Consider the following 17,295-nt stretch of genomic DNA (forward strand, 5'->3'; position numbering starts at 1 on the left):
CAGGAGGGCAAACACAGCACCTGTCCTTACAAACAGAAAAAACAGTCAGAAAGGAGTGAAAAGCAGTCGCTCTACTTTCCGTAACTGGAAAGATATTGAAACAAATTATTAAACAATCAATTTTTAAAGACCTTAAGGATAATAATGTGATAAGGAACAGACAACATGGATTTTCCAAGAAGAAATCAGTCGGACCAATCTCATTTCCTTCACTGACAGACCAACTGGTCTAGTGGATAAGGGACAGGCAGTAGATGTGATATAGCCTGACTTCACTAAAGCTGTTGATGCTGTCACACGTGACATTCTCAGAAGCAGAAGAGGGAAATATGGCCAAGATTGAATTGCACACAATTTAAAGGACAGTTATCAGTTGTTCTTCATCAAGCTGAGAAAAGGTATCAAGGAGATCTGCAAGGATTTGTCTCACATCCTGGAAAATCTGCCATTTTCATGAATGGCTTGGACAAAAGAATAGTTTGTATGCGTATAAAACCTGCAGATGTTACCGAGTTGAACAAAATTTTATGCAATTTTAAGAACAACTTTAAAAATCAGAACTACCTTGATGAACTGGACAACGCACGTGCAAACAAATGTATTGGGAACAACTGGCTAGACATCAACACTACAGCAAGTCTGGGGTGACAGCATTTTACCAGAAAAAGAAGAGAGACAGTAATAGCCTTACAATATAGGAAATTGTTACAGACAGGTGACCATTAATTGTTTTCTGTGTTCACTGATCATAGAACAAGCTGCCATCATCTTAATCTGCATCGGTGAGAGGGGACTGAGCGGGGGGGGGAAACAAAAAAACCCAAACAACAAACCCATACGTATAATAACAACTCTTTCCAATGCTTTTTAGTTTAGTGAGATTAGGAAAATATCATCACAGGAGGTTTTCCAGACTGGCTAGTATCTGTCAAGGATGGTGATGTGTCTAATCCTACCTTGGAACAGAGACCTGAATGAGAAATTCTTGAGGCCTCTTCTGGGCTTTCATATCCTAGCATTTCACAAAAGGAAGAACAGTGTCACGTATCTATGGCTGTCTTAGACTGGGCTTTCATTAATGTTGGATATGTGTCACCATCGTTATCGTAATTTCTTTCTTTCCCCCCCCGCAAGCCAGTGAAAAACAAGCAAGTCACATTTGTATGTGCATCTTCAAATTACCGCTGCTTCAGTATTCCATTTTAGCTGCAGAGGGTCACTTTCTAGGCAGAAGAGCATACCAGAAGGCACAATGGCAACTTGTTAAATCTAGCTGGAAGATAAAGTGAGTTCTGGGTTTGGTCTGCATTAAGAATTAATGAATAGACTTGACGGCAGGATCAAAGAAAATACACAAAAATCCTTCAACAGTGATTAAGTATAAAGTCAGCAAGGAAATTAAATGAAGCTTGCAGCATTTCTCTACTCACTTTACACTTAAACAAAAGGCTTTCATTTTAGGGGTATCAGATCAGAGCTTCTAGAAGGAACTCTTCCATAAAATTTATGTTAAAGCTTATGATGAAATGTTCATGCATTGCACTGTTTATTTTTTTCAGACAAAAATATCCATGTTAAATTCTGGCATTCAGATAATAAATATGTTGACAGTAAAACGTTAAGGTGTTTATCTGTTCTGTGATGGATAAAAACGTACTCTGAACAAACAGCTCAGAAGACTGACCTTGTGCTAGCCAGATGTGAAGAGCAGCAGCTCACCTGCCAGAGGAACATTCTTCTTTACAGGGAAGGAGGGAGAGGGCTTTTCCCCATCAGGGCAGTTTTAAAATGGAGTACTGATACATACTGAAGAACAAGGAACTGAGGAAAAGGACTTCATGCATTTATGACAGCTGCCACAATATCCCACTATTTTCTGACTTAGCTGAAATTGGACAATAAATCAATAAACCTCTAGCTGATTGTTACCTTCAGTGAAATATGATGAAACATAATTTAAAAGGTGATTTTTAGGGCTAATTCTCTGGAGCTTTTATGACACACATTTGAGGTTTATTTTCTTTTCCCCCTATGAAAAATGTTTCAAATCCGTGTGTAAAATTGGGAAAGTTTTCATCCAAACAACCTGCCTTTGTCCCTGTCTCCAGCTGCTCCTGCTTTCAGTCATATCACTATTATTTTGGGGCACTGGTTTTGGATTTGAAGTCATACTGACTTTCACTGGAGAGATTATGTACAGAAAGTAATGCTGTTCATACATGCAGCTCAGCTAGGTTCTGCCTTCAACATGCTTTTTATGAGCAGATCTCTGCACCCACATGCTTCATCCATCAAACCAGACACTTTGTATTCTGAAATCAAGATCATAGAAAAAAAAACGTGACCTCCCTTCCTACAGAGGTAAAAAAAATATACTGTATTTTAAAAGTGCACTTCATTCTCTTTCAATGTTTTAAGTGGTTTTGTCATACAATTTCATGGGCTGGCTGCTGGAGAACTGATTGGGTTAACATTTTAAGCACGACTACTCAAAGTGACCCTGTGCAGTTCTGCTGTCCCGTCAGCTCCTTCAGTGATAGAAGCAAATAGGTAAATGTTAGATTTACATTTGAAATGTGTCCCATAGTATTTCAAAATTACATTCCAAGGTCAATATCAAGTAATATTAGTTTCATAAAGAGTTAAATGCAGCTTAAAAATGAGAATATAGGTCATCAGACAGACAGTTCATGTACTTAAAATCCAGCTGAGTCCTCTGCCATACTCACATATACCCTTAACTATGTGCATTTACGGTGTAATGCTGTCTTCACTTTCTTTAATTTTTTGTTGAACTTGGAATATGACTTGGCCTGATCCAACACCATAGCATACTTGTTAATACCCCAAAGGATAACCTAGATCTAGTAAAGATTCATGATTTTGCTTTGCGTATAGTTATAGTCAACAAGAGATGACATTTCAGTCCCATACGTTTTCAACAATACAATTTGACTTATAAAGCGATCTCTAGATTGTCTTGGTTAAGTACTTGGCAGGGTATTAGCAAAAGTTGGACTTAATTCAAGCTTCAGTTGCTTTAATCAATACAGAGTTTGAAAGCTTTCATTCGAGGTGATAGTAAGAGGAGAGCAGAAGTAGAGACCTGACAAAAACAACAATCAGCTGTCTGCTGTCTTAGTAGAGAATATTGAAGATGGTAAAAGAGTGGCAAACAACATTAATGATATAGAAAACAAACTCCGATTAAGAAATGAAGGTTTTCCTGTAAGTGTACTGACAGATGTGATGCAGATAATTCATTAACTGTAAGATACAAAGGAATAATTATATGGGTAATTTTGATCATTCTCTGCAATGCACCATGGCTTTATAATATTTGAAAATCACACACATACACTGGTATAGACACATGTACAAAGTCAAACCCTTAAAAATTAATCTCAGCCTTAAAAGAGAGCAAATTTTCTATTAAGCCACCAATCTGAATTTACAGTAATCCACAGCTGCATTGCAGAGAAAGGGTGGCCAACATTTCCATGGACAGAATTAACTTCTAAGTTTCAGATTAAGCAGCGAGCACAACTGAAGAAATGCAGACAGTGTATACAAGTGAAGTGACACACACAACTGTCAAACAAGCTGACGATCTTCAGAAGGCTGCTACAGTCCTGAGACAACTCGCTTCACATGCCCAATACTCACTGGCTGCCTTTGTTCTAGGCTATCAGACAGAATTTGCAGAGTAAAGACATGGGTCAATCCACAAGGTCAGATTTACTTTGTGAATAAATTCACAGGAGAGGATAATTGCACTTTTCTTCTGCATTCTCTTCACACTTACCATCCTGATTGCTTTAATGTTTTATGAAGAAATTGTAAGAGGGTATTAACATTCTTCTGTATGCAATGTTATGCCAATTTAACCAAAAGGTATGACTTAACTGATTGTGGAGTTCTAAAACAGTCCAGTTAAACAAGGGCAAGATTTGGAGGTTGTTCATATTTTGATTTAAACCAGGCTAATATGTAGTATTTTATACACCACAGTAGTTTTACTACTAAGACAGTTTTAATACTAATAAGGAACCCCTGTAAGCACAGAAATAAATTTAAAGAACAGAATAAAGAACAGAAGAATAGAAGAACTGAAGCAGCACTGTCTTTCACTGTATGACAGTAAGTTTGGCCCCGTAGCAGCCAGTAAGTTGCAAAGAGATCCTACTTTTCATGAAAATGAGCGACCTACCTTAAGTTAGTTGTGAATTTCTTGGTGCAAAAATTTGCATAGTACACAAAAGCAAAAACATCCATCTAGCCAACCACCAGTACATAAATGGAAAAAGAAAAGTGTCAGTTCTATCTGCTTAATGTCAGCATCAGTGAAACCGAAAGTACAAGCTGAAGGCACGTAATCACGTAATGATTTCTCAATGCACGCAGGGACCAGTTTTCAAATTAAATAGGAGCAGATGGAAAGGCAAACTCCTCCAAATATGAAGTAAAATGTTCCATTTTAGGACGGCTTCACCTACAGACAGATTCTTAACAGTTTAAATAAACTAGTTCAGCTAAACCACTGTAAATCCATGTTCAGCATCCTGTGTTTTACCTCTTGCTGTGAATATGATTACCTTTTGGATCTTGGGGGAAGGGGACATTATTTGGTCAGTAGTTTTGACAGTTGGTGGCCAGTTTTCCCCATTCTGCCCACCAAATCCTGGTTGAGCAGGTACAGCCAAGAACCACACGGACACAAAATCCAGACACGATCAGCTGGCTATAGAAGACCAGAGAGGAAAAAAATGGCATTCCTTACACCTTGTCACAAGTTGTGACCATACACTTAACACAGTGAAACTGAACACAAGGCAGACAAAAAAAAAAACCAAACAAACAGCGAGAGGACACATTACAAACATGCCAACAAATTGGATGTATTCCAGCATGCAGGACCCTAGTCAGATGCTGCAATGGCCATGAAGAAAGAATGAGCTAATCCAAAAGACACATGAATAATAACAATCATCTTAGCTGTAGCACTATGTTTCTTGCATGTGTGTGGCTTTGTCATCACTCTGTTTGCCTGATCTACAGAAATACTGATACTGAAGCAGCAGGACATGAATGCGCAAGACATATCTTCCTTCAAGCGGGATGTTAATGCAGATGGGAGTGCTTTTCTCTCCCAGCTTTGACAGGAGGTTTCAGAACTGGAAATGTCACAACAGCCATTTCCTTCTGAATGTCCTTCTTCCATCAGAAACAGGAAGGGAAGAAACGTGTTTTCAAGATTCATCCACTTCATGGGTGAGCAGAAAACCAATGTTTAAAAGCAGGCACAAAATAGTCCAAATAAACCACAGTCCTTCAGGCATTTCAATGTATTAAAAATTAGTTTTCACCAAACCTTCCCTTCTCAGTACCAAGAAAAGCAGACTGTCTGGTAACCTGCACCATTTTGAATGTTTTGTCTGGAGAAGATATTTCCCTTCTTCTCTGAGACTTCCTGAAAATGGTTACAGAAGATTAGCAAGAAGCAATGGTTCAAAATGCATCAGTTTGGACAAAATCAAGTCAACAGGACTACTAATGTGGATGGCAAGAATTTGTCAAAGTATTTGAGACAAAACATATTCAATACAATTTTTTAATGGCCACTAGCTGAGAAACTATAGAGATTTCTGAAAATATCTTCTGAAATTAAGGTATGGGCCCATGGGGACTTTTCACAGCTTCTGAGGTTTTTTTGTTGGTTCCCCCCCTCCATATTCTTCATATGGCACCTGGCTGAAGGACTCTTTCTATGGGGTCATTTTCAAAGAAATCATAATGATCACTGTGAAAACTGGAAACCTGTTGGTGTTTTTCCCAAGGCAAATGCTGCATATAACAAGGTGTGTATAATAGATTTTTATTTTAATTAGAGGTCTTCTAGGGCTCCTATTCCAGTTACAGAACCATTTCAATTGTAAAACACCACTAGAAACTGATTGCTGGTTTTGGAAACTAGTGAAACAGGTCAAGTCGCAATTCATTGATTTGCCTGGCATGGACACTGCCTACATGCAGCATAATTACCTAGGAAAGGTATTAGGCCAGCTATCTGTTTGTGTATGAAAAGGAAATTGTTCTTAAAGAGGTCAGCAGTGGGTCACAACAAACAGCTCAACGATTAAAGGAAGATACACATCCAGTCATTACATTTACTAACATAATATCAACCCATTGTTCTGCACAGCTTCCCCATTCAGTACATTAGGAACCAATACTATCTATTACATTGTGTTATTACTACCTGGAAATGGAAAATATAAATTATGCAAGATATCAATAAATAAGAGATCCTAAATGGTCTTTAACAATAAAAACTGCTGACCTTATGCATAGTTCAGTTGCAAATCCAACAGAACAACAAATAATCAGATAAATACTGCTAACAGGTATAGTTTAAAAAAAAAAAAAAAGCCAGAGACCATGACCTTCAAAATTATGCATTCTTTTTATTAATTACATTCCCAGAAATCATCTATGTGGTTATCTCATTTAACTCTTTGGAGCTGAAACTTGGGTGTGCAGAGCTTTACTCCCAAGATCTTTCAAGACAAAGAACAAAGAACGCGGCCCCATCTCTGCACAGAGGAGGTGGGCACTTAAGGCTCTGGCTGCCTTGCAGAACTGAACCTTTTGAACTGAAACAGTTGTGCTGGACCAGGCTAAGCAGAAATGTCCACATTGGTCATGTGGGCATTAGTAATAGATCCACCAAATGACTGCTCCCTCTCCATGCTCAGCACTGTTAGAATTTTTTTCCTACAGAATTAATTCTCTAACTTTGAACTCCTGCCATTATGAGTCCAACTTCAACAGCTGCAGGCCTGGCAGATACTGAAATGTCATGAGAGCTCAAATGAGCTCCTAACAGAAGAACAGGTTGGATAATAGGACAACAGGGAAGTTTAAACAGAAGAGCTAGTTGAACCCTTTCAGCAGCCTACATCCACACTGGAGCTATCACCAGATAGCATCAAATGATTTAGAATGAATGGTTCTTACACCTATAGTAAGCGCCATGGTATAGTCTTTTTTTCACATGAAAATATAAAATGTATTCAAGTCTTAAGTGAAAAGGCACTTTGACAGTGCATTTCTCTAATACAAACAATAGTTAAGTGATGTTTTGATGGGTACAGGAAATGAAAACAAGTCTAGTCTATACTTGTCACATGTTTTAAGTGGAAAATTGTCCTTTTTGTAACAATGCTTTCTGCCATTCTTCATTTCCAGATCTCCACACTGTGTAAACTACAAAGAATGAATCCCTTGGGCACAGAGTTGCTTAAACGTACTTGCACAGACATTTAGGTCAAAATACTCTGGTTTTTAGCCAAAGAAAGTTCTATTATCAAAACACAAAACATACCTAAACAATAATGCTCCACCACTATGGGTCTCACATTATGAAAAGCTTTAAGAAACTCCCGTTGCCCCCTACTTACACACAATACTAGCTGTGACTCTGTTGGGTCACTGTGTTTTCACAAAGGCAGTGCTGCAGGAGTTGGGAGAATTCAGAGCAAGAGAATACAGAGGAATTGGAACTAGGAGAAAAAAGGAACAAAACAACTGGCTGCAGAAGTTAATTACAAAGCTGCATGGCAAGGTGATACGATACATTTACATATCTTGAAATAATTCTGAAGACTTTAAAAGTGGCTTTACCAAAAAAGATGGAAGAACAGAGGTTTTTAACTCATGTATTTGAAAAGAGGACTGAGGGCAATTAATGACTCTTTACAAGAAGCATTAAGCAACATGCGAAGAATGAATTATAGCAGAGAGCATATAAAGATACCATTAATTTTTTTCCCCAGAAGGCTCCATCTGCACTGGAATCCAGAAAACTCAAAGCCAAAATTTACTTTTTGTTTTTCCCTGTACATTGACCTTCTTTTACCTATCAGCCAGAAACCATCAGGTGTTGCAAGTCACTTCAGAGTGAAATCCAAATATATACTCCAGTTGTGTAGTGATTTAATTCACTTGCCTTCATAAATAGGCTGGATACAGCAGCAAGAAAAGAAGGAGGTGGTAACCTAACAGCAGAGCAAATACAACATTTTTAAAAACTAATCAAGTCTGTTGTTTGTATTCAGAGTTTGAACCCAAAATACTGTAACAAACAAGAATTTTAAGAACCGTCTTGAACGCGGTGGAGCCATTTCTCTGTACCACCATCACCACTTGGAACAGACTCAGTGTGGGCTGTAAGCTATGCATTAGCTTGCAGATGAAAGCAGCTAAGTGTTTAAGTATTGGTATATTTGCACATAAAAGAGGTTAAACCTTTAAATAGCTGTTTGCAAACACCATCGAAAGAATAGACCCAAATGCAGTCTTGCAAGCATATGTGTAATTTGGGAAGTAGCCCATGGACTTCCTATTTTAAAAGTTTGACTCTAATTATATGTTGCTACACAGAATCTTCACCAAGCTCCTGCTGAAGATTTAGAAGTGTTTAGGGATTAGGAAGTATTTCTTTTACTCATGTATGATCCCTCTACTCCACTGCAAAGCAAGTGTTTATGAAAGAGTACTGTTGTGACACATTGTGCTGCATATCTATTTCTGCATTTGTGTTTTACAGTTTTAGGTACTTTTCCTCATGCAAATAGTCATATCAAATAATTCGTATGGAAAGCTTAAGCACAAAAATTTCAAGGGGGAAAAAAAAAAAAAAAGTCAGAAACCAAACAACTCTGACCAAAGGAAAATAAATAGCAGTAAGGCAGAAGCAGGGATTTGTCATTGTCAGAGCCCAGACTTACATCCAAGCTAAGAGAAAGGTAAGTTGGGAGGCAGACTTTGTACCATTAAAGTTCTGTATTCATCATTCTTGTTATGCTCTGAAATTACTCTGAAACTTTTTTAAATCATGTCTATAGACAGACTTATTTCCATAAAATTACTCTGAAATCAAGTTTAAATAGCAAATATTTACCTGAACGATAGCCATGTGGAGAATAAACTTCTCCTAGAACCCCAGACAGGGAGGAAGCCCTCAGGAGTGATACCACATCACAGTGAGGAAGATGGGAAGCGTTTTCACCTCCAGAAATTCAGACAGGACGTCAGCATTGGGGGATGATGTCGGACTGTCCTGCATCATGGGGGAATTAAGCTCTGCTGCGGCATCAGGCCACGGAGAAAAAAGGGCACATGAAGCACCCAAATTCATAGAATCATAGAATCATTTAGGTTGGAAAAGACCTCCAAGATCATCAAGTCCAACAGTCAACCCAACACCGTCATACCCACTAAACCATGTCCTGAAGTGCCTTGTCTTCATGTTCTTTGAACACCTCCAGGGATGGTGACTCCACCGCTTCCCTAAGTAGCCTGTTCCAATGCCTGACAACCCTTTCGGTAAAGAAATTTTTCCTAATATCCAATCTAAACCTCCTCTGGTGCAACTTGAGGCCATTTCCTCTCATTCTATCACTAGTTACTTGATAGAAGAGACCAGTACCCACCTCACTACAGCTCTGCTGAGCTGATACACAGGGTTGCTAACAGAAATCTCCTCATTAGAGCCAAGAAGCTTAGGCTGTGTCTTTTGAATTGCTGTTAGTCTCTGAAAAAGTCAAAATTATCCACTGTTACTGCATAAGCCTCTTAACTCCTGCTCTGTACCCTTCCCAAGAGGGGAAGATGCTGACCCAAGGACCCTGTCTCTGCTCTGTGCAGCTGGCCACTGGGCAGAATTTTCTTTCTCTTTTCTCTTTCCATTTTTGCCCAAAGTAACTTTCATTGGTAAGAGCTAGCGTGTCTCATCAGCTATGGGTCCTGTGAAGAAAGCTCCACATGTGTGTGAACCTGTCTCAACGTCCTTTGTGCAACACTGAGCAGGAGAGTGCAGCAGACCCCAGTGTAATGGAGCTCAGCCCAGATCCCACGTCTCACATGTGGTCTGCACCCTCCTCATTTCCCTCTTGTTTCTTACTGCTCCTTATTGCCTTTATGTATCTGCTCCTGGTCGTCTGTCTTCCTCACTTTGACTTAAAGCTGTTATTCCCTTTCACCTCACACCATCTAATCTAGCTCCTTGTATCCAGCCCCCTTGCCTGGTGCCTCTTCCTTCTCCCCTCACCCACAAAGCATAAAGAGAAACCTTTAGTGAGTAAGATTTTAGTTATTTCTCCCATTTACATCAGACCATATACTCGTAAGAGTTTAGCGTGTATTTGGATGTTTGCTTTGAACCCCTCTCCTCAACTTTCCACCAGGCAGCACTTATCCTGATGCTACGACATTCTTAAATTTGAGGAGGTGTTATTTCTTCTGCTTTCAAGGGAGCTTCTGCAGGTTAATGCATCAAGGCGGTTACTGGAATCAAAAATCTCATCAGTGACAGCAAGTACACTTGATGTCTTAGGGAGACATACAGAAAGACCCTGTTTTCATTTGTGCTTCTTCCTTCCCTCTCACATTGCGTTTTATTGTGAAGACTACGTACAGCAAGTAGAGTATTTACTGTCTGACGAAGGCAAGCTGAAATGGCATACAGACGTCGGGAAAAACCAAATGCGTCCAAGTGCCAAACTCTTCAAACTCTGATCTGAAGATTCTGGGTGTTTTATCCTCCGTAACAGCTTTACAGAGCACCTGTAAGAACAGGGCTGTCTGTGATAAGGCTGTTCACAGGCGATAATGCTCTGCAGCTTCAGTTTTCAGCATTAAAACTTGTGCTACTGGCTTCATTTTTGCAGCACTGCATTACTTTGCATGACACACAGAATGAACAGACAGACATGAAACACTAGAGAAATGAGTTTTAAGAGGACAAATGAGATCAAAGAACAGAGTCTACACCACGTTTTGTTGAAAGCACATTCAGCCATTAGATCAAATAGTCTATGTCACATTCTCCTGTAATTTCCAAAGCAACTTCTTTCTGGCAGGGATGAAGCATTTCTTACACTTTGTGATGCATTACGATAAAGTCAGCCGGATTTGAAAGATCAGTTCCTGTTTCACCAAAAGCCCACAGCCATAACCAAAGACTTCAAAATGCGTTAGCTATACAGAAAGCATTAAAAGGTATCCTGAAAAGGAAAATCAGAAACCGTCAAGCAAAATACTGTGGCAAAAGTTTCTAAGGAAGGGAACGAATGCTTCAAAGCCAGCTCAGTGATGCTGTGATCGTGCAGTGAACACACATGTGCAGGTAGGATCTCAGTATTGCCACCAGACATACGGGCTCTGCCACCAAGCGCCTTTGCACGCTGGACTGAGCACACCAGACTGCTGCATGGAAGAGACAGAGACTTGGCCCAAGCAGTTCTTTTAACCACCCCAAACAGAGCTTTCTTCCATCAATTCCCATTTCCAGTAACAAGGAAATTGCTGTTTATTTGGACTGAGGATAAATCAAAATAAGAGAGATAATTGTTCAGAGAGTCTTGAGGCTTCAGGGATAGTTTCCCAAGTAGGGAGAAATGATGATTGACAGTTATTGATATAATCACTAAGATTTGCAATGTCGTTCCATTCTTCTCTGCATCAGCTTCCCTTTATTTTCAGAGGAAGCTCTACACACCAAGAGCTAACAAAGCTTGTTCTGCAAATTCTTCATTTCCCGTTATCAGACAGGACTGACTACAACATTTCATTGATTCCGTCAGGTTCTCCTGTGAAAATTACACTGAACATTTAGAACTAAGAACTTCAGTTTAGGCACATGGCTCCTAAAAACCAAATAAAATTGCAGTGTAGAACTGTGGTGCACAGCCAGCGGCTGTGGGGTAACTTGAGAAAAATACAAAAATAAGAACACACTGCCAGACTGAAAAGGGTGAAAAGCAAAGAAAGTTATAGCACACCACTGCTTTAAAACAAGCAACACCCCCACACACACACATTTTGTTTGCTTTTCTGTAAGACAAAGTGCACTGTTGTTTGTTAAATACACTAATGGAACTGCTTATTATTATTTAACTTCTAAACAAGAGAAAGCCCATTAGTCACAACACTGAGTAATCACATTAAAACTTCAATTTGCAAAAGAATCTTTTTAAAGATATTGCTGTTCTTTAACGTACACAATACTTTCTGTGAACAATTCCAGAGTAAAATATCACTAAATTATTTGACGCCGGAAGGTTTACAGATCAACTACCATAAATATGAGACAAATTACACCATCCAGAGCTCTGTAAGAACAGAACAATTATTCTAAAGGGATGTAAGTCAAGAGCCACAAAATCTTCTGGCGAAAACTTTAGCTGAGGACTGGGCAATGTAATTTCAGTAGACAGGCCAGAATACAGAGCAGCACGTTCAATTGTACCAACCCACAGAAGAAAACCTGGGAGACGCCGTTCTTCGTGGAGATGTATTGGTTTTGTGTGGCAAGGTTTTGGTAGCGGGGGGGGTTACAGGGGTGGCTTCTGTAAGAAGCTGCTGGAAGCTTCCCCTGTGTTCGAGAGAGCCCATACCAGCCAGCTCTAAGACGGACCCGCCGCCGGCCAAGGCCAAGCCAATCAGCGATAGTGGTAACGCCTCTGTGATAACATTTTTAAGAAGGAAAAAAAGTTGGGACGGCGGTATTCGGCAGCCGGAGAGAGGAGTGAGAACATGTAAGAGAAACAACCCTGCGGACACCAAGGTCAGTGAAGAAGGAGGGGGAGGAGATGCTCCAGGCGCCGGAGCAGAGATTCCCCTGCAGCCCGTGGGGAAGACCATGGTGAGGCAGGCTGTCCCCCTGCAGTCCATGGAGGTCCACGGTGGAGCAGATATCCACCTGCAGCCTGGGGAGGACCCCACGCCGGAGCAGGTGGGTTCCCGAAGGAGGCTGTGACCCCGTGGGAACCCCGCGCTGGAGCAGGCTCCTGGCAGGACCTGCGGATCTGTGGAGAGAGGAGCCCACGGAGCAGATTTTCTGGCAGGACTTGTGACCCCGTGGGGGGCCCACACTGGAGCAGTCTGTGCCTGAAGGACTGCACACCATGGAAAGCACCCATGCTGGAGCAGTTCGTGAAGAACTGCAGCCCGTGGGAAGGACCCACGTTGGAGAAGTTCGTGGAGGACTGTCTCCCATGGGTGGGACCCCATGCTGGAGCAGGGGAAGAGCGTGATGAGTCCTGCCCCTGAGGAGGATGAAGCGGCAGAAAATAACGTGTGATGAACTGACCGTAAACCCCATCCCCGTCCCCCTGTGCTGCTGGGGGGGTGGTAGAGAATCCGGGAGTGAAGTTGTGCCTGGGAAGAAGGGAGGGGTGGAGGGAAGGTGTTCTGAGATTTGGTTTTATTTCTCATTACCCTACTCCAGTTGATTTGTAATAAATCAAGTTAATTTTTCCCCAAACTGAGTCTGTTTTGCCCGTGACGGTAATTGGTGAGTGATCTTTCCTATCCTTATCTCGACCCAGAAGCTCTTTGTTATATTTTCTCTCCCCTGTCCAGCTGAGAAGGAGGGGGAGTGATAGAACGGCTCTGGTGGGCACCTGGCATCCAGCCAGGGTTAACCCATCACAGGAGAAGAGAGCCGAGCTACTCCTACGCGCTCAGCTACACGTCACGTATGTTGAGGAGTACACCACGTACACAGATGCACCCTGGATCAGGGAAGCACCCGGTCTGTGATGGGCAAGGCAAAGAGAGTCACGAAGTCTCCACGTAAACACGAGCAGCTCCTTGCCCCTCCTGCATTTCTACGGGCAGCAGAAGGAACTGATGCTCTGTGCAGCCCGTGCAGAAGCTCCCTGTTGTCTCCACTGACAACTGAGTGGTGACAGTGCCGGTGTGGCACCAGACACAGGACCAAACAAACAACTGGGTCAACCTGAAGTGCCACTGCCCCCCCCGCAGCATCCCAGGCATGCAGCAGCAGCAACGGTATGTAAAACCATTCTTTGGGTTTGGTACCAACGTCTCCAGAGAAAACTATGCAATGGAGAATCATATTCCATGAAAGGACACATCCAACGATGACAAAAAGTGGAACAGGCAACTCTAAAAGCCCAGCACCGCCATTGCCAAAGCACATTACAGTCTGAAGATGGAAGATCTCGCTCCCCCTCACCAAAGACAAGAAAAGGGAAAGGAGGCGGTGGTCAGAGAGTGCCGACGGCAGAAGCGAACATCTCCAAGAACTGGTGGGCTAACTTTATTCAGGGTGTCTCAGGTTCCTCATATGTATCAACCTCTACAAAAACACTGCAAGCTATACCCAGAAACACAGGACCAGTCTTCTAATCGCTTGGGATATTAAAGTCCATTAAAATTTTGTAAATACAACAAAAAAACACAGTCAGTAATTCATAAAGGTTTCTTTAAGTAGGAAGCATACAAAAATAAAAGAGAGGCTACAGTAACACTCCACATAATATTAGTCAGTTTAGATAAATGTAGCTTAATTTTTTTCTGATGATGCCTCAAGACATGCTGTACATACACTGTAGCATATTTTGTACAGACGATAAAACTTATTAATGACATTTCACTATACTTTCTGCTGTTAAATCTTGGCTAGAAAGTGGGAAGACTCCATCTTTTTAAATCTAAATAACAAATTGTGCAAATTAGGAAAACACGGATTAGAAAGACTCGCCTATCTTTCCTAAGAACACCACAACACATAAGACTCTGAAAATTAAACTGAAATTAACGAACTTGAGATAACTTGCATATTTTAGTGAAGTTTACGCAAGTAGTTGTTTCTCTAATCTTGCATAATCAGTCCAGGTCTGCTTCTACCTACTCTGTGTTGCCATCATCTGGGCTGTTTGCAGCAACAATCGGATCGGCCGATATGCAGAGAAGATGAAGGAAAGGTAGCTTTTTACAGTGACTGCCTAAACCCAGGCTTAGGCGTGTAAAATGAGAACAAAAGTGTAATTGAATTCTTTGCCCCCTCCAAAAGATGCCCAAGCAGCGGAGCAGCTTGCCACTCAGCATTCTTGCACAGCTCTTCAGAGAGACACAGAGCCATATTGCAAATAGAGACACAAAACATCAGAGAAGAGCTACAGTTCCAATTAGGACGAAATCAGCCACTCTAGGCAATAAAACAACAGGAGGCATCGCAACATCGATACCCGAAAAATACTGCCACTTGTTATCTAACCATATCGCTCACTCAAAACATTACCCAGGAGATTCAAAACCAGCCTAAACACTTCAGAAGCCATCCAGAGCCGTATGGCACTGCATTCTTTCGTACCTCAGGAGTAAAAGTTAGCCAGAGCCTTCTGACAAACTAAAATGATTTATTATCACAAAGCAGAACTAATGCATTCTGCTTTACAACTCTCCTGGTAGTCTAGGAGAGACATTGCATTTATTACCTACGGAACATAATGCCCGCTGCAGAGCTCTGTATTATTCATAAGACTGGCTTTTTTGTGCCATCATAATGCTGATAAATTATGAAAAAATGCATATTTTATTTCAATTTCTAACATATTTTGGTACACATATCAATCCATCACGTTGCTGTAGGAGGACTAAGCATTATTGCTGACAGCTGTTGACATGTTCACCTCAACAGAGGCAAAACAAAAGGGCTGCATAGATCGTCCTCACTCACAGCTATCATTTCACCTTCATTGCTTAATTTTTTGTGGTTTAATATTTGGAGGAGGCTATGGAAAAAATCTGTGCTACCAGAATCGGGGAGCACTGAGGGATGAAACAGTACAAAGGATAAAAAAAAAGCCATCAAAAGGTAGAAAGTGGTATTCATAATTTTTCCTTCAAAGGTAGATTTCTGCTAACAGAGCGGCTCCCTAAGATGAATTTCATTTCCTAGATCAAGGTGAGGTTAATTTCTACAGGAGCTGATATGGGTGCTGCTGAGTAACACAACTACAGATGCAGGTGGGGCTGAAAGGAAGCGAGGGTTATTTTGACTTCTCTGGCTGGCTGTGGTCCATTTCTTCCTCTCTCAGCTGGAGGTAACGTGAGCATAGAGCACACATGGCCCCCTCCACCACTGCTCATCAGCCCTGAGTAAAACCACCTCACTAAAAATATTGCGAAAACTGAAAATACACCACCCTGCCCTCAAACCCGTTCAATTATTCACAAAAGCACCATCTATACTGATAGATATAAGCTGAACTATTTGCTTGTTATTAAATTGTTTTACAGGAGTCTTGACCTGATGTTAACACTTCTAGTGCCTTCCACAGAACGTAGTTAACAGGGATAGCCCTACAGATACTAGGGTATCATGACAGTTGTGGGTTTTTTTCCTCCCACTATTGGTTAATACCATAACACACAGAACAGATGAGCACAGTCATCTAAATTATCACCTTAAAAAATACCAGCTCTCACGAACCCCAAAACTCTGCAGTTCATAAACTATGCTCTCTTTTGGAAGGTTTAAATCTTACTATTCCATATACTTTATACTATTCTGTTTTAACTTGAAACAACTATTATCAATACAAAATGCAAGTCAGTTCTCTGCTACTTCATTAAAATACGTTACTAATATTTACTGAAAGATCACAGCACAAACCCAACAGAAAGTGTGCTACTTTCATCTGTGGTGTGCACACAGCGTTCATAAGATGCCCTTTTATCTGCACACAGATATTCTGTGCGAGAGGCCTATGCCTGACATACGGCCACAGCTTTTAGATCTACGCGACCATTAACATAATTAGCTCTGGAGCAGATGAAGGGTTGTTTGCCTTAAAATCCTAGCAGCAGACTAAAATATCTAACTAACATCCACCTTCTACTCAATGGTCTTTCTAAAAATAACATGCTCTCTCCCGCATGAAGAGGAATTTGTACCTCACACTCATTGAGTTCCTTAAATTGTTAAAAGGGAAATTGATTTCCTTTAACGAGCGCTGCCTGCCCAGTGCCGAGCATGGACGCAGCCCCGCCGCAACCTGGCCTTAGTTTCTCTGAAAGTCTCAGCAGCATCTGGAGCAGCGGAAACTCTTCCATCTCACAACCATCCTGGGTGACTTGGCACAGCCAAGACGGACCTGGCAAGCTTATTACCACCCTCCTGTACAGAGCACCCTTCCTCCACCCAAGGGACCTGGGCACCATCTGCTCCCAAATGCTTCCTCTCACCCTGGTACAAAGGTTTCTGACTCAGAGTAGTCCCAAGTAAGGTCAATCTTCATAAAAGTTGCCCAAAAGCAATGTACAGGAGTACTCCATAGCCTTAGAGGCACCTGCCCAGGTTGGAAGTATACCGCATTAATGAGATAATGTATCAAAAGCCAAAATGCACACAAGGCAGCCTGGGCTGCACCCAACATGTGGCTGGGTGGGATAGACGAGGATATCCTGCCATCTGCTGGG

The 17,295-nt window shown here is 41.3% G+C and overlaps 1 protein-coding gene across 1 annotated transcript in view; it reads right to left on the reverse strand.

The window, feature by feature from the left end:
• PDZRN4 (PDZ domain containing ring finger 4) overlaps positions 1-17,295 on the reverse strand; it is a 254,796-nt gene that overhangs the window by 166,448 nt on the left and 71,053 nt on the right. The window lies entirely within an intron of this gene.

The sequence above is a fragment of the Harpia harpyja genome, chromosome 6 (genome assembly GCF_026419915.1).
Source record: "Harpia harpyja isolate bHarHar1 chromosome 6, bHarHar1 primary haplotype, whole genome shotgun sequence".
Taxonomy (NCBI): domain Eukaryota; kingdom Metazoa; phylum Chordata; class Aves; order Accipitriformes; family Accipitridae; genus Harpia; species Harpia harpyja.